Genomic DNA, 24401 nt, shown 5'->3' on the forward strand with positions numbered 1-24401 from the left:
TTTACACTATTCCTTCATGTAGCACCTCTACGGAAAGAGATTTTCCTCACGAATCCAACGGTGTCCTTAGAATTTTGAAATTCGCAAAACTAAAGATGTTACAGCAATCTCAAACTCACCTCGATTTTTTTACCATTTTTCGGATATTAATTATGCGATTTTGAGCTTGTTTTTTGAAGAAAAAACTTAGGAGTTGCACTAATGCGATTTTTTGCCATAATCTTCAATACTGCATACTCAACTCGAAAAATTTTTTCGCATCAAAAATTGAAAATTTTCATAATTTGCGAAAAAAATGCAAAAAAAATAAAATGTGAAATTTTATGTAATTTTGTTTATTGTACGAATCGTTTTCGAATTTCGAACTGCGGAATGCTGGAAAATGATCGAAATTCGAAAAAATGAAGGAGTTACAACGCTTTTGACCTTGAAAATGACCTTGAATTTTTACGCCAAAAAAGATTTGGTTTTTGCAATGTTCTTCATAGAAAACTTTACACTATTCCTTCATGTAGCACCTCTACGGAAAGAGATTTTCCTCACGAATCCAACGGTGTCCTTAGAATTTTGAAATTCGCAAAACTAAAGATGTTACAGCAATCTTAAACTCACCTCGATTTTTTTACCATTTTTCGGATATTAATTATGCGATTTTGAGCTTGTTTTTTGAAGAAAAAACTTAGGAGTTGCACTAATGCGATTTTTTTGCCATAATCTTCAATACTGCATACTCAACTCGAAAAATTTTTTCGCATCAAAAATTGAAAATTTTCATAAGGGGTTAGCCTTTGCGAAAAAAATGCAAAAAAAATAAAATGTGAAATTTTATGTAATCGTTTTCGAATTTCGAACTGCGGAATGCTGGAAAATGATCGAAATTCGAAAAAATGAAGGAGTTACAACGCTTTTGAAAAAAAAATAAAATGTGAAATTTTATGTAATTTTGTTTATTGTACGAATCGTTTTCGAATTTCGAACTGCGGAATGCTGGAAAATGATCGAAATTCGAAAAAATGAAGGAGTTACAACGCTTTTGACCTTGAAAATGACCTTGAATTTTTACGCCAAAAAAGATTTGGTTTTTGCAATGTTCTTCATAGAAAACTTTACACTATTCCTTCATGTAGCACCTCTACGGAAAGAGATTTTCCTCACGAATCCAACGGTGTCCTTAGAATTTTGAAATTCGCAAAACTAAAGATGTTACAGCAATCTCAAACTCACCTCGATTTTTTTACCATTTTTCGGATATTAATTATGCGATTTTGAGCTTGTTTTTTGAAGAAAAAACTTAGGAGTTGCACTAATGCGATTTTTTTGCCATAATCTTCAATACTGCATACTCAACTCGAAAAATTTTTTCGCATCAAAAATTGAAAATTTTCATAATTTGCGAAAAAAATGCAAAAAAAAATAAAATGTGAAATTTTATGTAATTTTGTATATTGTACGAATCGTTTTCGAATTTCGAACTGCGGAATGCTGGAAAATGATCGAAATTCGAAAAAATGAAGGAGTTACAACGCTTTTGACCTTGAAAATGACCTTGAATTTTTACGCCAAAAAAGATTTGGTTTTTGCAATGTTCTTCACAGAAAACTTTACACTATTCCTTCATGTAGCACCTCTACGGAAAGAGATTTTCCTCACGAATCCAACGGTGTCCTTAGAATTTTGAAATTCGCAAAACTAAAGATGTTACAGCAATCTTAAACTCACCTCGATTTTTTTACCATTTTTCGGATATTAATTATGCGATTTTGAGCTTGTTTTTTGAAGAAAAAACTTAGGAGTTGCACTAATGCGATTTTTTTGCCATAATCTTCAATATTGCATACTCAACTCGAAAAATTTTTTCGCATCAAAAATTGAAAATTTTCATAAGGGGTTAGCCTTTGCGAAAAAAATGCAAAAAAAATAAAATGTGAAATTTTATGTAATTTTGTATATTGTACGAATCGTTTTCGAATTTCGAACTGCGGAATGCTGGAAAATGATCGAAATTCGAAAAAATGAAGGAGTTACAACGCTTTTGACCTTGAAAATGACCTTGAATTTTTACGCCAAAAAAGATTTGGTTTTTGCAATGTTCTTCATAGAAAACTTTACACTATTCCTTCATGTAGCACCTCTACGGAAAGAGATTTTCCTCACGAATCCAACGGTGTCCTTAGAATTTTGAAATTCGCAAAACTAAAGATGTTACAGCAATCTCAAACTCACCTCGATTTTTTTACCATTTTTCGGATATTAATTATGCGATTTTGAGCTTGTTTTTTGAAGAAAAAACTTAGGAGTTTCACTAATGCGATTTTTTTGCCATAATCTTCAATACTGCATACTCAACTCGACAAATTTTTTCGCATCAAAAATTGAAAATTTTCATAAGGGGTTAGCCTTTGCGAAAAAAATGCAAAAAAAAAATAAAATGTGAAATTTTATGTAATTTTGTTTATTGTACGAATCGTTTTCGAATTTCGAACTGCGGAATGCTGGAAAATGATCGAAATTCGAAAAAATGAAGGAGTTACAACGCTTTTGACCTTGAAAATGACCTTGAATTTTTACGCCAAAAAAGATTTGGTTTTTGCAATGTTCTTCACAGAAAACTTTACACTATTCCTTCATGTAGCACCTCTACGGAAAGAGATTTTCCTCACGAATCCAACGGTGTCCTAAGAATTTTGAAATTCGCAAAACTAAAGATGTTACAGCAATCTCAAACTCACCTCGATTTTTCTACCATTTTTCGGATATTAATTATGCGATTTTGAGCTTGTTTTTTGAAGAAAAAACTTAGGAGTTGCACTAATGCGATTTTTTTGCCATAATCTTCAATACTGCATACTCAACTCGAAAAATTTTTTCGCATCAAAAATTGAAAATTTTCATAAGGGGTTAGCCTTTGCGAAAAAAATGCAAAAAAAATAAAATGTGAAATTTTATGTAATTTTGTTTATTGTACGAATCGTTTTCGAATTTCGAACTGCGGAATGCTGGAAACTGATCGAAATTCGAAAAAATGAAGGAGTTACAACGCTTTTGACCTTGAAAATGACCTTGAATTTTTACGCCAAAAAAGATTTGGTTTTTGCAATGTTCTTCACAGAAAACTTTACACTATTCCTTCATGTAGCACCTCTACGGAAAGAGATTTTCCTCGCGAATCCAACGGTGTCCTAAGAATTTTGAAATTCGCAAAACTAAAGATGTTACAGCAATCTCAAACTCACCTCGATTTTTCTACCATTTTTCGGATATTAATTATGCGATTTTGAGCTTGTTTTTTGAAGAAAAAACTTAGGAGTTGCACTAATGCGATTTTTTTGCCATAATCTTCAATACTGCATACTCAACTCGAAAAATTTTTTCGCATCAAAAATTGAAAATTTTCATAAGGGGTTAGCCTTTGCGAAAAAAATGCAAAAAAAATAAAATGTGAAATTTTATGTAATTTTGTTTATTGTACGAATCGTTTTCGAATTTCGAACTGCGGAATGCTGGAAAATGATCGAAATTCGAAAAAATGAAGGAGTTGCAACGCTTTTGACCTTGAAAATGACCTTGAATTTTTACGCCAAAAAAGATTTGGTTTTTGCAATGTTCTTCACAGAAAACTTTACACTATTCCTTCATGTAGCACCTCTACGGAAAGAGATTTTCCTCACGAATCCAACGGTGTCCTTAGAATTTTGAAATTCGCAAAACTAAAGATGTTACAGCAATCTCAAACTCACCTCGATTTTTCTACCATTTTTCGGATATTAATTATGCGATTTTGAGCTTGTTTTTTGAAGAAAAAACTTAGGAGTTGCACTAATGCGATTTTTTTGCCATAATCTTCAATACTGCATACTCAACTCGAAAAATTTTTTCGCATCAAAAATTGAAAATTTTCATAAGGGGTTAGCCTTTGCGAAAAAAATGCAAAAAAAATAAAATGTGAAATTTTATGTAATTTTGTTTATTGTACGAATCGTTTTCGAATTTCGAACTGCGGAATGCTGGAAAATGATCGAAATTCGAAAAAATGAAGGAGTTACAACGTTTTTGACCTTGAAAATGACCTTGAATTTTTACGCCAAAAAAGATTTGGTTTTTGCAATGTTCTTCACAGAAAACTTTACACTATTCCTTCATGTAGCACCTCTACGGAAAGAGATTTTCCTCACGAATCCAACGGTGTCCTTAGAATTTTGAAATTCGCAAAACTAAAGATGTTACAGCAATCTCAAACTCACCTCGATTTTTTTACCATTTTTCGGATATTAATTATGCGATTTTGAGCTTGTTTTTTGAAGAAAAAACTTAGGAGTTGCACTAATGCGATTTTTTTGCCATAATCTTCAATACTGCATACTCAACTCGAAAAATTTTTTCGCATCAAAAATTGAAAATTTTCATAAGGGGTTAGCCTTTGCGAAAAAAATGCAAAAAAATAAAATGTGAAATTTTATGTAATTTTGTTTATTGTACGAATCGTTTTCGAATTTCGAACTGCGGAATGCTGGAAAATGATCGAAATTCGAAAAAATGAAGGAGTTACAACGCTTTTGACCTTGAAAATGACCTTGAATTTTTACGCCAAAAAAGATTTGGTTTTTGCAATGTTCTTCATAGAAAATTTTACACTATTCCTTCATGTAGCACCTCTACGGAAAGAGATTTTCCTCACGAATCCAACGGTGTCCTTAGAATTTTGAAATTCGCAAAACTAAAGATGTTACAGCAATCTCAAACTCACCTCGATTTTTTTTACCATTTTTCGGATATTAATTATGCGATTTTGAGCTTGTTTTTTGAAGAAAAAACTTAGGAGTTGCACTAATGCGATTTTTTTGCCATAATCTTCAATACTGCATACTCAACTCGAAAAATTTTTTCGCATCAAAAATTGAAAATTTTCATAAGGGGTTAGCCTTTGCGAAAAAAATGCAAAAAAAAATAAAATGTGAAATTTTATGTAATTTTGTTTATTGTACGAATCGTTTTCGAATTTCGAGCTTGTTTTTTGAAGAAAAAACTTAGGAGTTGCACTAATGCGATTTTTTTGCCATAATCTTCAATACTGCATACTCAACTCGAAAAATTTTTTCGCATCAAAAATTGAAAATTTTCATAAGGGGTTAGCCTTTGCGAAAAAAATGCAAAAAAAATAAAATGTGAAATTTTATGTAATTTTGTTTATTGTACGAATCGTTTTCGAATTTCGAACTGCGGAATGCTAGAAAATGATCGAAATTCGAAAAAATGAAGGAGTTACAACGCTTTTGACCTTGAATTTTTACGCCAAAAAAGATTTGGTTTTTGCAATGTTCTTCATAGAAAACTTTACACTATTCCTTCATGTAGCACCTCTACGGAAAGAGATTTTCCTCACGAATCCAACGGTGTCCTTAGAATTTTGAAATTCGCAAAACTAAAGATGTTACAGCAATCTCAAACTCACCTCGATTTTTTTTACCATTTTTCGGATATTAATTATGCGATTTTGAGCTTGTTTTTTGAAGAAAAAACTTAGGAGTTGCACTAATGCGATTTTTTCGCCATAATCTTCAATACTGCATACTCAACTCGAAAAATTTTTTCGCATCAAAAATTTAAAATTTTCATTAGCGTTTCCCCGAAAAACGCAAAAAAAAAATAAAATGTTGAATTTTAAGTAATTCTGTTTATTTTACGAATCGTTTTCGAATTTCGAACTGCGGAATGCTTGAAAATTTTCGAAATTCGAAGAAATTAAGAAGTTACATCGTTTTAGCCTTGAAAACGACTTTGAACTCTTACTGAAAACAAAAATTGGTTTTTGTGATGGTTTTCATAGAAATTTTTACAGTATTGCTTCACACAGCACCAATACGGAAACGGATTTTCTTAACAGATTTGCTTAACGAATCCAACGGTGTCCTCAGAATTTTGAAGTTCACAAAACTATGGAAGTTACAGCAATTTTAAACTCACCTTTATTTTCTTAGCGTAAGGAGTTGTGTAGCCCTTCCCAAAAAAACGCAAAAAAATTTGGAATTGTAAATAATTCTGTTTATTTTACGAATTGTCTTTGAATTTCGGACTACAGAGTACTTTAATTTTTTTAAATTCAAAAAAATGTTTTTGCATCAAAAATTGAAGATTGTGCCCTTTAATCCAGTTACAGTGCTTTTGAGCTCGGTATTTGGTACTCCATTAAAAAAGAGCTGTAAAAAATTAAATAAAAAAAAATTACAAAGAAACTAGTGAAAAAGTAGAAAAAAATAGAGAAACAAAAAGTAAATTGAAAAAATAAAAACTTACAAAAAAATTGGTTGATCGCCTCTTGAAAATGTTTGGGCGTACTTTTAAGTACGAGTTTGAGCTTGAAATAAGAATTTTAAGATTACTTTTAGTACCACTTTGTTTGTACACCTTATACGTATTTATATAAACTTATCAACAATATTGTGAATTTTATTACAATTCGTAATTATTGGAAAGAATTTAATAATTAATTTTAGTGGTATTGTGCATTGCAAAGTTAAAAGTAGTAACAATTTTTTTTCAACTACTATCTTGCCAACATAACCGTCCAAAGACCTAGATACGGCATGTCCAAAAGTCGGTTAGGGAAATTTTAAACGCATAGATGGCATGGAACCGCTTTCGCATAATCTATAAAAAGTACACTATTAATTAAATCGATAAATATATATATTTAAGGGCTCGCAGATTGCACTTAAAATATCAAATTTTATGAAAATCGCTAAAAAAAATTGGGTCAAATTGTAATATGGAGCCTATTTTTACTAACGACATCTGGGAACCAAAAGCCGCAATCTTTACGTATTGTAAGTCTCTGGTAAGTTTTACTAAAGCACACTACTACCTCTAAAACTATTTTACCAGCTAAATACTATTACTCGGCATTATCGGCTTTTGCTTAAGAGGTTGCCAGCTTAAATTTTGGTGCGCGCTATCTACGTCTCATCAATATGAAACTGTTTAACAAATATTAACGTTATTACCGACAAGACAACATGAATCAGCATTATCGGTTTAGGAATTGCAAAATTAAATAAACTGTGCTGGCTCCATCTATTCGTCATTTGGAGCAAACATCTTTAGCAAACAGCAAATATTGCCGGCAAAATAACATGAGTGGACATTGCCGGCCATAATTATATGCTAATCGGCATTGCCGGCCATAATTACATGCTAATCGGCATTGCCGACCATAATTATATGCCTATCAGCGTTGCCGTTTTCGGCTTTTTGTACCAACTTGGGTAGGATTTACTTTCAATTTTAAGGGTTTGGATGGATGGACGGCCCATTTCGATAATGGTCGATTTTAGCGAAATTGTATTTTTATACCCACCACCTAGAATAAGGGGGTTTAATGATAAAGTCATTCCGTTTGCAATATTTCCGAACCTACAAAATATACATATTCTAAGACGATTTAACGATGTCCGTGTGTTTGTTCGTCCGCGTGTATATGTGTATGTTGCTATTAGACTACAGCCTTCACAAACTGAGATATTGAGCCAAATTTTGGGACAGATCCATATTTTTTCCATAAACATGTTAAGTTCTTAAATGGGCCAAATCGTACTCTATATTTTTACTAGCCGAACCTGGCCCGCTCCGCTGCGTCTTCTATAACTCTCAAATATCTTTTTAGGGTGGGGACACTTCGCCCTGAATGTGTATATCGAATTCGTGGCACTGTAGCCTATGTCCGCTTATCACGCTGAACGCCTGCGTTCAAATCCTGGAGAGAACATCGGACAAAACATAAAGCGGTAATTATCCCAACTTTATGCTGGCGACATTTGTCATGCATGGTCAAGTAAAAAATTCTTTCCAAAGAGTTGTCGCAATGCGGCACGCCATTCGGACTCGGCTATTAAATAGCTTTTATATAATGGGGAGATGTTTTCGGTTGGGGCAGTTCCCTAAACACATGGCTCTTCAATTGAATATCAAATTCGTTTTTTTCTCTCAAACACCTTTCGTTTGAGCTCTATTTTGTCGTGACTAATTAATTTTTATATATAAGATATATATCCATATAGACCGATCTGCCGATTAAGTGTCCATAACAGCCGAATTTATTATCCAATTTTGCTGAAATTTTTAACAATGGGTTGTAATAGGCCCCCATACTGATATTCGGACTGAATATTGTCAATATCGGAACCCATAGAACGCTCATTTTTTATCCGATTTTGGTGAAATTAGGTGCAGTGAGTTGTGTTACGCCCCTCGATATCTGTGCAGAGTATGGTCAATAGGGGATAATAGTTGGATATATATGCTGTGTTCTATTAGACCAGGACGACCAAAAGCCCGATGGAAAGATCAAGTGACATCTCGAAAATTGGTGTCAAAGACTATAAAATGAGAGCAGAAGATCGCGTCGTTTGGAAAACTATTTTAAAGGGTAATTTTTTAAGAGCTATAGGAACGTTAAAAAAAATACAAAAAATTCAGAAAAATTTATGATATCTTTATGCGAATCGATAGAGTGGTCCATATAATTTTATGTTTGAAGATTATTTCATGTAAATGTTCATGGTGACAACACCTCAAATAGTTCATTCGCTTAGTCCAAGTTTGGCATACTTTTTCCAACATTTCGGCCGATATCTCACGAATAAATGCTTCAATGCGTCAATTGAAGCGGCCTTGTCTGTATAGACATGAGCTTTAACATAGTCCCCAAAAAAAAAACAATCTAAAGACCGGTCCCGAACGTTAAATAAAATGTTCACCGAACTCGCCCCTAAATGAATCCATTATTATGCGTGTTGTGTGGCATGTGAAACCACATGTCATGCAAGTCAAGCTCCTGCAGTATGGCAAGCAAATGTTGGTTATCATCTCACGGTAGCGCTCACCATTCACAGTTACGGTATGATTCACATCATCTTTGAAGAAGTACGGTCCAATAGTAAACCCATAAACCGCACCAAATTGTGACTTTTTCTGGATGCATTGGTAGCTCTTGCAATGCTTCTGGCTGATCTTCACTCTAAAATCGAGCCAAAAATGAGCTTCGTCGTTCAATGGAAGAAGTGTGCAATGAACTTTCCTAACAGAGCACACATTTTGTTAATAAAATTCACAAGCGTTGTTCGTTTGTAAGACGATTTACGGTTTAATTATAGACCAAACTAAAGATGTTTGACAGTGAAACCAAACACGAAACTTTCGTGAGGCGTTTAAACCAGTGTTGCCAAAAAGATAATAGCTAAAAAATTACCCTTTATTAGATATCTTTTTATTTGCAAATGGTCTATATTGTATCATCGTTTGATAAAGCTGCCACATAGATCAATCTGACAATTTAAGGTTTTAAACATATAAAAGGCGAATTTTTTTGCCGATTTCGCAAAATTTTGTATGAATGCGTTGTAGAGAGTGACAGGGGTATGATACCCTCTATATTCGCGTCAAATATGATCCATATCGGACCATATTTCGATAAACATTCTATATAGATATACCTATCGTTTGAACTTCATGGCCTCTAAAAGGCTTATTTTTTTTTTCTTTTATACATCCGTTTCTCATCGGTGCACACCATATCTTAGTTGAATGTATCTTATATGTATACCAATCTCCAGATGAGAAATATGCCAATGGTTGTGGGTATCTATTTTTTTGCTCAAGCAAGCTAATGAATTTATTTTTTGTTTTTTTTTTTTGAGTTAGGTTTGTGAGGTAAAAAATAAAACCTGTTTTAAAATAAATGCATTGGTAATTTTCTTTATTAATTAGTATTTTCCAAAATACTATATGCCGATTTTAGGAACATGTCATGCTGAACATTGGAAAATGATGCCCAAAACTGGTGAAAAACACTTATTTTTTTAAGTTTAAAATTTCTTAAAACTTATAAAAGAAATTAAAATTTTAGTTTATATATCTAAAAAAAAAAATGAATTGTAAGAACCAAATTTCAATTGAATTGAACATTTGTACCCGGAAGGAGGTAACATCCTTAAACTGCCGACTACTGGTACACTTACCCAATATAGGGTTTCGGCAGTCGTAGCTTCCAATGTGTGTATCATTCTTTCTTTTATTTCTTTTCTTTTAGCTGAAAATTAGATTTTTTAATGTTTTCGGCAGAGCTGCTTGCTTTGAAGAAAAATAAAATAATTACCTACACATTTACCTTAAATGTAAATCTTTATTCACAGGCGCCACCAACCAGTATATGTGCAAAGTTCAAATTTTTTATCTATATATAATTTATCTATGTCGGCCATTGCCTCAGGGGTTGCCAGCTTAATTTTTTTGCGCGCGCCATCTACGTTTCATAAACAAGAAACAGCTTTACCGATAACACCATTACTAAAACCTAGAAAACCAAGTTACCGGCAATATAACGAATCAGCATTATCTGCCTTAATGTAAGGGGATTGTCAACTGAAATAAACTGTGCGGACGCCATCTATGATTCATTTAGAGGAAACAGCTTTACCAAACACACAATATTATCGACAAAAACATAAAATCTGCATTGCCGGCCTTAATTATAAGCTTATCAGAGGAGAATTTACAACTATTCATAAATCATTTCTGTGGCAAATGTCTCAACAAATTAAGCCAGAATAAATTCTTTTGACTATCCCTGCATAGATACGAGTATACATATAATTAATATATATATTTTTTTTTGCAAAGAAAAAGTGATATTTTTTGCTGCTAGTTTTCAATGGAGACCACCGTGGCGCAGAGGTTAGGTTGATAGAAATTTTCTCTAAAGACATAATTTTTATGAAAATTCTTTAAAAACAAAATTTCCATATAATTTTCTCTTGAGACAAAATTTTTATGAAATATTCTCTAAAGAGAATATTAAGACAAAAGCATTGAAGGTTTCATTTATCTGACCTTCCTTTTCGCAAACATCTTGCCTCTATGGCGCCGAACGTCTGTGTTCAAATGCCTCAACAATGGCCAGAAAAATTGTCAGCGGTGGTTATCGCCTTACTTATGCGGGCTACATTTGTGGGGTATCCTACCATGTTAAAAATTCTCTACCAATTGGTGTCGCTATGCGGCACATTGAGCTTAAACTTTCATCGGACTGCTCTCATTGATATGAAAGAAGTGTACCCTCTTCCTTAATGAAAAGTTCATGGGAAATTTAGTAGTAGTACAGTTTAGTCATGGGATGTTCCTTCCTGAAAGCCAAACTATTTTTGGTACGGATCGTGTCTAGCAATCTCATCCACCCATAAATAACAAAACAAACAAATTTGGGGCTAAGGTGTCGGCACCGTCACATAAAGAACCATCTTTGCAATATAAAGTTTAAATGAAAGGCACTCTGCTTTGGAGTGCGATTGTCACATACAAATTTGTAGTCAAGCATAGGGGTTAAATACCTGCATCGATTACGACAATATGGGGCTCAAATGAAAGAAATTTTAGAGTAAAGTGTGAATCTGCCATCGGAGGCCATCGTAGCACGTCCGACTATGACGCTGAACACCTGGGTTCGAATCCTGGCGAAAACATTAGAAAAAAATTTTAAGCGATGGTTATCCCCTCCTAATGCTGGCGACATTTGTGAGGTACTATGCCATGTAAAAACTTCTCCCCAAAGAGGTGTCACACTGCGGCATGCCGTTCGGGCTCAGCTATAAAAAGGAGGTCCCTTATCATTGAGCTTAAACTTGAATCGGGCAGCACTCATTGATATATGAGAAGTTTGCCCCTGTTCCTAAATGGAATGGTCATGGGCAAATTTGCATTTGCAAGTGTGAATCTGCCACTCAAACTGTTATTTACTGTCCAGGAAGCAGCTCTATTCTAAAATCAATACATAGACTGGTCTTGACCATGTAATCATTGAGCAATAAACCTAAAAAGTGGTTATCCCCTTCATCACGATGGCTACACATTTGTAAGTTATGTAGTCATGCTAATATTGAGCTAAGACTTAAAACCCACCGGACTTTTTGATAAAAATAATTATCCCAAAAACTCGTTAATTAAAAGTAATGTTAACAAATTTCGAGAAGGGACAATGAACACTTAAGAAAAATTATCGATCTTGCAGGCGCAGGGAGTAGTTGGCCACGTTCAGTCAGACTCTATAAAAATCAAATTTTAAAAACATTTGCAATAATGTTGACGTCGGCAGGCGGACCTTGCCACGTTGCCAAAGGAATAAAATGAATACAAAGGCCATAGAGGGGAGTTGGAGTTTGTTTGAAGAGATATTGGTCTGTGAAAAAGCTTACAGCGAACAGCCTGGTAGTAGTAGTTGAGATTTCACATAGAATTTGTGCTTATGATCTCAACTATAAGTACTATACGAATAACAGGCTGTGAACTGTAGGCCGGTTAGACGGACGGACATAGCTCATGATGGTGCTAATGAAATAAAGAAACCCAATTATCGAAACGCGTCCATCAGTGGGGTGATATGTGTCCTGCCTTGTCTGAGGAACTGGCAATTTCCTTTCTTCAAGACTTACTTTACTTTAATTGGCTATGACAGAATATTTGTTACACTAGGCGAACGTAGAATAGCGTTCCAAGCGCCTCGATCTTCTGCACTCATTCTAAAATCTCTGACACCAAGTTTCGAGGTGTCTCCCACCACTTGATCTTTCCATCGGGCTTTTGATCTTCCCGGTTACCACCGTGTACCACCATGTTTGCCTTCAAAAGACTTCTTTGCTGGAGCTTCTTCATCCATTCTGACAACATGACCTAGCCAACGCAGCCATTGTATTTTAATGCGTGTAACTATGCTATCGTCGTCATACAGCTCGTGGTTCATACGTCGCCTATATTCTCCATTAACACAAACTGTTCCATATATTTTACGAAGAATCTTTCTCTCAAATACTCCAAGCACTGACTCAAAACCATATAACAGCTTACACTATACAATGCCTTGCATAGTGTAATCTTCATCTGTCGAGAGATGGCCTTGTTTCTAATCTGCTTACTTAGTCCAAAGTAGCATCTGTTTGCCAGTATTATCCTTGGCTTTATCTCAAAACTGGTGTCATTCGTTTCGGTTATGGCGGTGCCGAGGTAGATAAAGTTACTGACTGTCTCAAAGTTGTGGTTCCAAACTTTCACTTATCTGCTTGGCTTTTTGGGAGTAGAAACCATCCATTTCATCTTATCTCCATTTACTGCCAGACCCATTTTCATTGACTCTCCTTCGATTTTTTCATCGGCTGCAGTTACTACTTCCGGTGACCGACCTATGATATCGATGTCGTCGGCATAGACGAGTAGCATGTGTTCTCTTGTGAGTAGTGTGTCATATCTATTCACGTCTGCAACTCGTATAATCAACTCCAACAGGATATTAAAAAGATCACACGATAGGCTGTCTGCTTGTCTGAAACCACGTTTGGTATTAAAAGGTTCGGAGAGATTCTTACCTATTCTTATTGAGGAACACGTATCTGCAAGTGTTATCTTGCACTGTCCTATCAATTTTGCAGGGATACCAAACTCAGACATGGCTTGAAATACCTTTGAACGTAAAGGAGTATCAAAGGCGGTTTTGTAGTCAACAATGAGATGGTAGGTGTTGATTTGTCCTTCTCGTGTCTTTTCCAGGATTTGGCGCAGTGTGAATATCTGGTCCAGAGTGGATTTACCAGGTCTAAAGCCGCATTGATAGGGTCCAATTATCTCATTGACTTTAGGTTTAAATCTTTTACACAGTACGCTCGAGAGTATCTTGTATGCGATGGGGAGGAGACTTATTTCTCTGTAGTTGGCAAATTCTGTCTTGTCACCGTTTTTGTGTGCGGGACATAGTATGCTGAGGTTCCATTCATCGGATATACGTTTTCCTAGCCAGATAAGCTGATGCATACGCCTTATCAGCGTATCGCCCCCGGTCTTTAATAGTTCAGCGGGTAACCCGTCGGCTCCTGCTGTCTTGTTGTTCTTACGTCGGGTCACTGCTACTTGGAACTCATTCTGACTAAGAGGTAAACATTCTATAGCATCATCAGGGATTGGTTTTGCGGTATCCTCTTCGCCGCCAACGTCGGACACTAGCAGTTGGGTAAAATGTTCTTTCCATATCATCAGCATGTTATCTATGTCAGTTACAAGATTTCCTTTTTTGTCTCTGCAGGAGGATGTGCCTGCAACAAAGCCATCGGTTTGATGTTTAATTCTTTGGTAGAATTTCCGGACTTCATTCTGACTCTTGTACATCTCAATTCGCTCGCACTCAAGTCTTTGCATTTCCTGTTTTCTTTCTGCGGAAAAGACATTTCTCCTCTCTCCTTTTTTTCCGATACGAAACAGAAATTTGAAATAATAATTAAATGTTGACAAGTTTTTTAAGAAAACCAATTAACTGCCAATTTTTGCAGGGAATTGAAATTCAACGAAGTTTTTCGATAACCAAAATTTTTCGGGAAAACTGATATATACGAATTTTTTTTTTAGAAAATCAGATAACTAGCTAAATTTTCCATGAAATTTCAATATATTCTAAGCTAAACAGTTTCCTTATTAAATTCTTCTAGGTGCAACTAATGTAACAAATTAAGATCAATATTTTTTGGCTAACAAAACCCAAAACTTGACAGTTTTAAATTAGTTTGATCCTTCCAATTAAGACAAATAACAAGCTATTGACATGGAAAAAGGTAAAACCCATTTAGCTACAGGCTACGATACCATCATTGGACCTTTTTCTTGCTGAATACCACCTTTAATCCCAGCTAAATGCTTCTCTAACACATAGCCCATTTGCGGCCTATAACAAACATTGGGGCGGCATTAAATAAGGACTAATCGATTAGAAGAAGAGAAAAAGGAAGGTGTGCTATATTTAGTCTATCGATTAAAAATGTTCTTGGTTTTCACTAGGAAGCCTCAACAGCTGTATGGGATTGCCGCTAAGAAAACACAAAACCAACGTGTCTTATGTTGGACAAAGCAGGTACCTATTTATAAACTAAATTGCTGCATTATGTTGTTTATTTTTAAAGAAAGAAAAAAAAGAGTGCACATAGATAAAACGGATGCTCTATTTCTACTCACCTTCTAATCGAACAAAACCAGATGAGAACCTTGGCCTGCGGAGTATGTGGCCAAATGGAAAATGCGTGGCAATAATAATGTGGCGCCAACAAGATGTGTCTTCCTCGCGGTGATGGCCAACTAGTTTTTACTTTTCCTCAAATGTTTTCCATTATATTTTGGACTAGAATAAAAAAAAAAATAATAATAATAAATAAAACAGAAACATTTTTATAGAAAAAATTCATTGATAAGAAAGTGGGCCAGAAATACTTTTCCTTTTTTAAGTGATATGATAAAACAGCTAAACTAAATGACACTATTTTAAAATTGTGAATTGATAAGTAATGAGAAAGTGAACCAAACAGTTGTTATTTGAAAATATATTACAACATTTGTAAGAGAAATGAGACAGACAGATGAGAGAAAACTGAAATTTAAGAGGTTAATACAGATAAAACGAAAGACTTAAGAAACGAACATTTAAGAAAAATAATTTGAGGATCAAATTCATAGCATCCCCCAGATTGGCATACAACCCAGAACTTGCCCGAAGGCACGAATCATATTCTCATCTAAGCTGGACAAGGCAAGCTAAATAGAACTTCAATCCTATAAATTTAAAAGCCTTACATCCTATTAGCGGGAGTGGTATGAGAGGTTAATACAGATAAAACGAAAGACTTAAGAAACGAACATTACAGAAAAATAATTTTGTGGATCAAATTCACAGACTATCATACAGTCCAGAGCTTGGTCAAAGGCAAGAATAATATTCTTACTTAAGCTGGGCCACCGTAGCGCAGATGTTAGCATGTGCGCCCATGACGTTAAACACATGGGTTCGAATCCTGGCATAAACATCAGAAAAATTTTTCAGCAGTGGTTATCCTCTCCTAATGCTGGCGACATTTGTGTGCCATGCCTATGCCATTTGCAAAAATGAAATGGCAACCAAGAAAAAACTTCTCCCCAAGTAGGTGTCGCACTGCGGCACGCCGTTCGAACTTGGCTATAAAAAGGGGGCCCCTTATCATAGAGTTTAAACTTAAATTGGAGAGCACTCATTAATATGTGAGAAATTTGCCCCTGTTCCTTAGTGGAATATTCATGGGCAAATTTCCGTTTGCAGGTTGAGCAAGGAAAGGCAAGGCAAGCAAAGCAGCGCTGCAGTTCTATGAATTTATAGGCCTTACATCATCGGAGGCCACCGTAGCGCAGAGGTTAGCATGTCCGCCTATGACGCTGAACGCCTGGGTTCGAAACCTGGCGAGACCATCAGAAAAATGTTCAACGGTGGTTTTCCCCTCCTAATGCTGCCGACATTTGTGAGGTACTATGCGATGTAAAACTTCTCTCCAAAGAAGTGTCGCACTGCGGCCCGCCATTTGAACTCGGCTATGAAAAGGAGGCCCCGTATCATTTAGCTTAAACTTGAATCGGACTACACACATTGATATGTGAGAACTTTGCCTCTGTTCCTTAGTGGATCCATGGGCAAAATTTGCATTTATATCATATTAAAGAATTAATGGACACCAAATAATGTACAGACAACATGAACATGGAAAGGAAGGCTAGAAGGAACACGAAATAATGCAAATAATAGAACCCATTCTACGCTTATGGATGGAGGAATCCTTCAATGATTAGATGCATACATTGGTAGATTTCAGAAATTTTGTCTTTAGAGAAAATTCCATTGAAATTCTCTAATTTTTTTTTGGGTGGGGACTTTTCCCCCTAAATATGGATATATTGGGTTGCCCAAAAAGTAATTGCGGATTTTTTAAAATAAAGTAAATGCATTTTTAATAAAACTTAGAATGAACTTTAATCATATATATTTTTTTACACTTTTTTTCTAAAGCAAGCTAAAAGTAACAGCTGTTAACTGACAGAAGAATGAATCCAATCACAGAGTCACAAGCTGTGAAAAAATTTGTCAACGCCGACTATATGAAAAATCCGCAATTACTTTTTGGGCAACCCAATAGAATTCGTGCAACTGTAGCCTATGATCGCCTGATGAGATCATAGGCTAGCAAGAACATCGGCCAAAATTTAAAACAGTGGTTATCCCCTCTTAATACTGGCGACATTTGCAAGGCACCATACTATGCATGGTTATGTGCAAAATTCTCCCCAAAGATCTGTCGCACTGCGGCACGCCGTTCGGGCTCGTCTATAAAAAAGGTTCCTTATCATTGAGTTTAAGCTTAAATAGTAAATCACACATTGATGTGTGCGGTTCCTGACCAAATTTTCATTCTACTCCCAAATGGTTTTCTTTTGAGTCCCAGGTCCCAGGGGATGGAGTGTCCACCCAGACACTTGGCCCTTTAAGTAAATGTGAGATTCGTCCTCTACTTTCAAACAAATTTAACATGAGACCCATATTGACATGATCGGTAAATAAGTTCTGTTTGAGGGTGAGGTCCCAGGGTCTTTGCCTCGAAAGTGAGTATCAATTTCCTGAAAATCAATAAATTCCCACCCCAAATAGCTTTTATATAATTGGGAGATATTTTGGGATGGGCGGCTACAAGTGGCTATCAAATTCGTTTTTTTTTATCTAAACCACCTTTCGCTTGAGCTCTATATTGTCGTGATTGGTCTACATATATCCAATTGGCCGGTTTTGGGCGGCCCTCGACCCCAACAATAGAAACCATATTTTGTTTTCAGTGACTGTGCGAGTGCAAAAAGATTTCAAACGAATCACATTTTGATGTTTTTGAAAATTAGGGTAATGAGAAATGCTTTTTAGGGGATGGATGGCACCTCAGACATTTCAAGTATGTATATCAAGTTCGTGCTCTACTCCCAATTCCCTTCAATTTGAGCCCTATATTGCCATGGTCAGTAAATATGAACCGTTTGGAGAGTGTTTTGGGACTAGGGTGGGCACCGACACTTTGCCCTGAAAATAGATATCAAATCCGTTCTTTACTCCCAAATACCTGATTGGATCCAAATATCCTGTTGCCTTAAATTAAGTGGTTAAATGATACAAATTTTGGTTTGGTCATGTTTGTAGATAATTTGCTTTGCCGAATTTGGTTTAATTTTTGTTCAATTTAAGGGACCATAAATGTGAATATATTTTAGAAATAAAAACTTCAATGTCCTATTTTTAGCCTTGTTTCTTGAAAATAGGCGAAAATTTATTATTTACAATAGGTAAATTGTTGCGACAAAAACTCGCATATTTCTATTCGAAGTTTCGAATATAGCGATAACGGATGCTATAATCCAAAAAATGCGTAACTCGATTGTAATAAGTCGATTGCGGATGCGAGAATTAGGCCCCAGTTTGCCTTGGGGTGCTTAAGGAATTACCCCCCAAACACTTGGCTCCAAAATTTGATATCAAATTCGTTTCCTACTCTCAAATACCTTTCATTTGATTCCCATGTTGGCGTAATGGGTCAATTAACCATTTCGACTTATTTTAGGAGGAAAAATGCCACCATATAGCCATAGTCGGCTAATATGGGGCTGTGGGGCGACCTTCCATTACTTGGACCTAATTTTCTATGCCATATTTGTAATCTACCGCCGAATACTTTTCATTTGAGTCCCATATTAACCTGAACGTCGAATATATCTGTTTAGAGGAGTTTTGTTAGTTGGATCCCAACTTTAATACCATATTCGTTTTGTAGTCTCCAATACCTCTAATTTGATACCCATATTGTACCTATCGCTTCACTTTGGTTTTGGGTGGCGTTTTGTAGGCTCCAATACCTCTAATTTGATACCCATATTGTGCCTATCGGTCCACTTTTGGTTTTGGGTGGCGTTTCTGGTGTATATCTAAAATTATATGTTTCCTTCCAGACAAACCTACACAATGTAAGAAAATTTTAAGAAAATTGGTTCAGCCATTTTTGATTCTATGGAATAAACAAACAAACCGAGTCCCATATAGTCATGATGGGTTATATGCCCATTTGGGGTGTTTTTGTGGGGGTGACCCTCTACACTTCAACTTGATTTTGTATGCCAGATTCTTAATCTACTCCAGAATACCTTTCATTTGAACGTGAACGTCCAATATGCGTATTTGGGGGTTTTGGGGTTGGGGCGGCTCGATGGGTACTTAGACTGAAATTTTAATCTGTTGATGATAAATTGAGCTTTCTTCAAGAAAACATTCTTCGTATCTATGATACAACAGTCCCTATTAAAACGAAAATGAAAAGATCAAACACTAAGCCTTGGTTTAATTCCACTATTAGAAATTTCATTAGAAATAGGGACCTAGCCTACTCTAGGTGGAAACGTTTTAAGACTCCTGAACTTCAGGAAGAATTTCGCACGGCCAGGAATAAGGTTAATAAAGTTATTAATGATGCAAAGTTACGATATTTTTCATCCAAATATTATTCGGCGTTAGACACGAGAAGCAAGTGGAAGGTTATAAATGATATCGGAGTTGGTAAATCCAAGGCGATTTCTACCTACCATGGAGATATCAACGAATTGAATAGATCTTTTGTTAATATTCCGACCTTGGATATAGACACCACTTTCTATCAAGTCACTAATAGGGTAGTGGACAACACACATGTTGACTGCAGTTTTGAGTTTAGATGTGTATCGCACGATGAAGTTATACATAGTCTTATGTCAGTGAAGTCTAATGCCATTGGTCTTGATGGTATTGACCCAAGATTTATTAAAATACTGATTCCTTACCTACTACCTTATTTTACTCATCTCTTTAACTCAATTCTAATCTCCAGTAGATATCCGAGTATCTGGAAACGATCAAAGATAATTCCTATCCCTAAATCCAATGGCGATTTTCGTCCGATTTCGATATTATGCTACCTCTCGAAAGTTTTCGAAAAGATTTTACATAGACAAATGTCTGAATATCTCCAAAGGGAATCGCTGTTATCTGATAGACAAACCGGGTTTCGAGCTCATTATAGTTGCGTTAGTGCATTAGTTGAAGTTTCGGAAACGATAAGGAGTAAAATTGATGATGGTAATGTTAGTTTTCTCGTCCTTCTTGACCATTCAAAGGCTTTCGACTCGGTTGATCATCGTAATCTATATATGAAGCTCAGAAGATTCTTCAAGTTCAGTGATACTTCTATAAAGCTTTTTCAATCGTATCTCAGTAATCGGCAGCAGTCAGTGTACGTAGGAGATGCCATATCAGAGTCAATAATAGTGCCCAAGGGGGTTCCCCAAGGCTCTATAATAGGTCCGCTTCTTTTTTCACTTTACGCAAACGATCTTCCAAGCCAGCTAGTCCACAGTCAGATCATCATGTATGCTGATGACGTTCAGTTGTTTCTTAGCGGTTCTGTTGATGATATTGGTGAATGCGTTACAAAACTCAACCAGGACCTTTCACGTGTTTATAACTGGGCCACAGCAAATGGTTTATTTCTGAATCCTCATAAATCGAAAATTATTGTTTTTCACAAGAGTAAAAGATTTACTCTACGAGACTTGGATGTCACTATAAATCGTCAGAAGATTGATATTGTGTCTAGTGCGAAGAATTTAGGTGTAATTTTTAATAGCTCATTGACTTGGTCTAATCATGTGAATGCTATAGCAGGGCAGACATATGCAAAGCTGCGTACACTGTGGATCACACACTCTTATACACCTATTGAGGTTCGGACTCTATTAGCGAAGATGTTTCTAATTCCTGGTTTGATCTATGGCTGTGAACTGTTTGCGAACTGCGATTCACTAAGCCAACGGAAATTGAATGTAGTTTTTAACAGCATTATTCGGTATGTCTATGGTGTAAGAAGAAATCAACATATTTCCACCATGGCGAATTCCCTTTATGGCTGTAGTTTTGACAATTTACTCAGAATCAGATCTCTACAATTCCTGCATAAGATCATTGTGACACAAACACCCAATTTCCTCTACGACAAATTAGTATTCGCCCGATCTAGAAGGGGTAGAAAACTTGTACCTTTTCGAAGAAGGAGTCTAGTATCTAAATGGCAATTTTATACGAGTACCATACGTCTTTGGAATACCATTCCCCACGAAATCCAAAACATCAGCAACGCGTCAGACTTTAAGAAAAGACTTTTTATTCTTCTTAGTAACTAATTATTCAAAAATTGTTTTTCTCTCCTTTTAAACATTGTTAACTTCTTCCTTAAAGTGAAAACTATTTTAATTTATTATTTTTCTCAATAATTTGTATTTCCATCATTAATATTCAAAAAATTTTTTTACATTTCTTTTATATTTCCTTAAAATTTTTATATTATTTTTATTATTATTTTTTTCAAAGGATATATGACTGTTCTTATAAGCCTGCACTATAATTATAAGATTTTTTATCTTGTTGTGTAGGTATTCATCAAATAAATAAATAAATATTCGTATTCTACTCTTTTACACCTTCCATTTGACACCCATATTGGCCTTATTGGCCAATGATTTTGGGTGGTATTTTTGGGGCAACGGGGGAGGGTTCCCCACCTTCCTACATCAACAAATTTTAAAGTCTATTCTTCCTTCCTGACCATATTCGTAATCTACTCCCGAATATCTTTCATTTGAGTCCCATATTGTCATGATCGTCCAATAAGTCTATTTTAGAGGGTTTTGGAGATGGGGCGGCCCCCAGTTAGTTGAACCCAATTTTAAATATGAAATTCGTAGTCTACTCCTGAATACCTTTCATTTGAGTCCCATATTGTTTCGATCGATCCACTTTTATTTTTGGGCAGTACTTTTGGGATATGGGGGATATCAAAAAATCATATAGCCTATGTTTCCTTTCAGACTGACCTACACAATCTGTGATAATTCCAATTTAATCGGTTCAGCCGTTTTTGAGTCCATAGGGAACAAACAAACACACATAAAGTATATATATTCTTAGACGTCATAACATTTTAAGTCGATCTAGCCATATCCATCCGCATGAGCGCAGAAGATCGAGGCGCTTGGAACGCTATTCTACGTTCGGCTAGTGGAACAAATCTCCTGTCATAGTCAATTAAAGTAAAGCTAGACGTTTAAAATTTTGCACAAATACTTCTTAATAGTGTAGGTTGGTTGGGATTGTTATTGGGCCAAATCGGTCTATGTTTTGATATAGCTACCATATAAAACGATTTTGGGTCTTGACTTCTTAAGCATCTAGAGGACGCAATTCTTATCCAATTTGGCTGAATTTTGCATGACTGAATTTGTTATGACTTCCAACAACTGTGCTAAGTATGGTTTAAATCGGTCCATAACCTGATATAGCTGCCATATAAACCGATCTTGGAACTTGACTTCTTGAGTCACTAGAGGGCGCAATTCTTATCCGATTTGGCTGAATAGTTGCTTGAAGTATTTTGTTGTGACTTCCAACAACTGCGATAAATATGGTTCAAATTGGTACATTATCTGATATAGCTGCCATACAAACCGATCTGTGATCTTGACTTCTTAAGCCTCTAGAGGGCGTAATTCTTATCCAATTTTGCTGAAATTTTGTACAACGGCTTCTCCCATGACCACCAACATACGCATTAAATATGGTCTTGATCGATCTATAGCCTGATACAGCTCCCATATAAACCGATCTCCCGAATATGCTTCTTAAGCCCCTATAAGGCGCAATTCTTATCCAAATGGACTGAAATTTTACCCAATGACTTCTACTATGGTCTTCAACATAGAATTCATAGAATTCTAAATCATATTCATGAAATCATAGATTTCATAGAAATTTTGTCTTTAGAGAAAATTTCATAGAAATTTTGTCTTTAGAGAAAATTTCATAGAAATTTTGTCTTTAGAGAAAATTTCACAGAAATTTTTGTCTTTAGAGAAAATTTCATAGAAATTTTGTCCTTAGAGAAAATTTCATAGAAATTTTGTCCTTAGAGAAAATTTCACAGACATTTTGTCTTTAGAGGAAATTTCATAGAAATTTTGTCTTTAGAGAAAATTTCATAGAAATTTTGTCTTTGGAGAAAATTTTATAGAAATTTTGTCTTTAGAGAAAATTTCATTTCATTTTGGAAAAATATTGTTTACTAGTGCCATAATTGCACTGCGATATCAGATTGCATGCATTTGTATGAAATATCAACTCAATTCTATCTAGGAAGCAAAGCAAAAACAAAAGACTTAAGACACAAACATCACTAGAATAGAAACACCAATAAACAACGTCGAAATGCTTGTTACACCCATGCAACTGCAACACCCCAACAAATTCATTGTCTCAGTTTGTTTTTTGTTATAGAATTTTTCACAAAGATAGCAGGCAGGGCAAATATCAGCCAGTCTGTCCGCCTTTTTTTATGTATGTTTATAGGTATGCTTGTATGTGTTGTTGGCTGTTGGAAAGAGAGGCGTGTCTTGTTATTTCCTCATTAGATTCAAGATTCAAACTAATTAAATATATCGATAATAAATTATATTCACATTTAAATATCAATTAAGGCTTGGGAAAGATAAATCTTCAAAGGCAAGATAGAAAATGGCTGTTGTTGTTATTGCTCGTATGTATTGAATGGGTTATGCCTTCGTCTTTATATACAAATTTGTTAATAGATATTCATTCATTCACAGGCTACATATATTCATTCCTGGCCGTGTGCATAGAAAAAAATCATACGTAGAAGACCTCTTTTTTGTTGTTCTCTTTTCTAAAGTATTTTGTTTTTGTTTTTCCTGTTTCTATTTTTTTCTGGGTGTTCGTTTTTTGTTTGGTTTTTTCTTGCTTTAATATTTTTATACAATTTTTGCAACACCTAATGATTTATGGATATTTTATTTAAAATAAAAATTTATTCCTACACTTGTAGCAACAACCATACATACATACAAATATATTTAGTTATCACATGTGACACTGCCAACATGTAGACTTTTGTGTGTTTTTTTTTGCAAAAGTGTTAGCCTGTCTGCGAAGACCTCTGCTCTGCTCCATGGAGTTGGTTATCACTCATCCAGACGCTGGCTTTATTGTGGGTATTTATAACATTTAACCAATTTTATACGTGTATAAAAAATAAGTTTTATAGCTTAATTGAAATGCTATTTTGATTTATTTACCACCACCACTTATGGTTTTGTGCACATGCCAAACACAGGCGCACGAAGAGCCAAAAACCAAGGGGACAACTAACTAAACAGCCAACACAGAAAAGAAAAAAAAAGCGACCAAGTCTAAGATTACCAACTTTGGATGAATTTTTTCTTGGTCAGTTAATTCAAATTTTGTGTCTAAATTAATTACATTTGCTGGAATCAAGTAGGGAGTATGCGAAGGTTAGTAAATTAAGGGATAAAATATAACTTGACTTATTTGTAGGCTTAAATTAAGTGGAAAAATTTAAATTTTATGGAGAAAACTGAAAACAAAATGAAAATATTTTCTGGAA

General features: G+C 35.2%; 1 protein-coding gene across 1 annotated transcript in view; it reads right to left on the bottom strand.

Moving 5' to 3' along the window:
* Positions 1-6023: 6023 nt before the first annotated feature.
* LOC106094039 (molybdopterin synthase catalytic subunit-like) overlaps positions 6024-24401 on the bottom strand; it is a 515852-nt gene continuing 497474 nt past the window's right edge. Inside the window, exons 10-12 of the mRNA XM_059370219.1 lie at positions 15034-15196; positions 6292-6352; positions 6024-6194 (exon numbers count right to left, since the gene is read on the bottom strand). The gene's annotated coding sequence lies outside the window, so the exon portion shown is untranslated. The remainder of the gene's footprint in view (positions 6195-6291; positions 6353-15033; positions 15197-24401) is intronic.

This window comes from Stomoxys calcitrans, chromosome 5 (assembly GCF_963082655.1).
Source record: "Stomoxys calcitrans chromosome 5, idStoCalc2.1, whole genome shotgun sequence".
NCBI classification, from domain to species: domain Eukaryota; kingdom Metazoa; phylum Arthropoda; class Insecta; order Diptera; family Muscidae; genus Stomoxys; species Stomoxys calcitrans.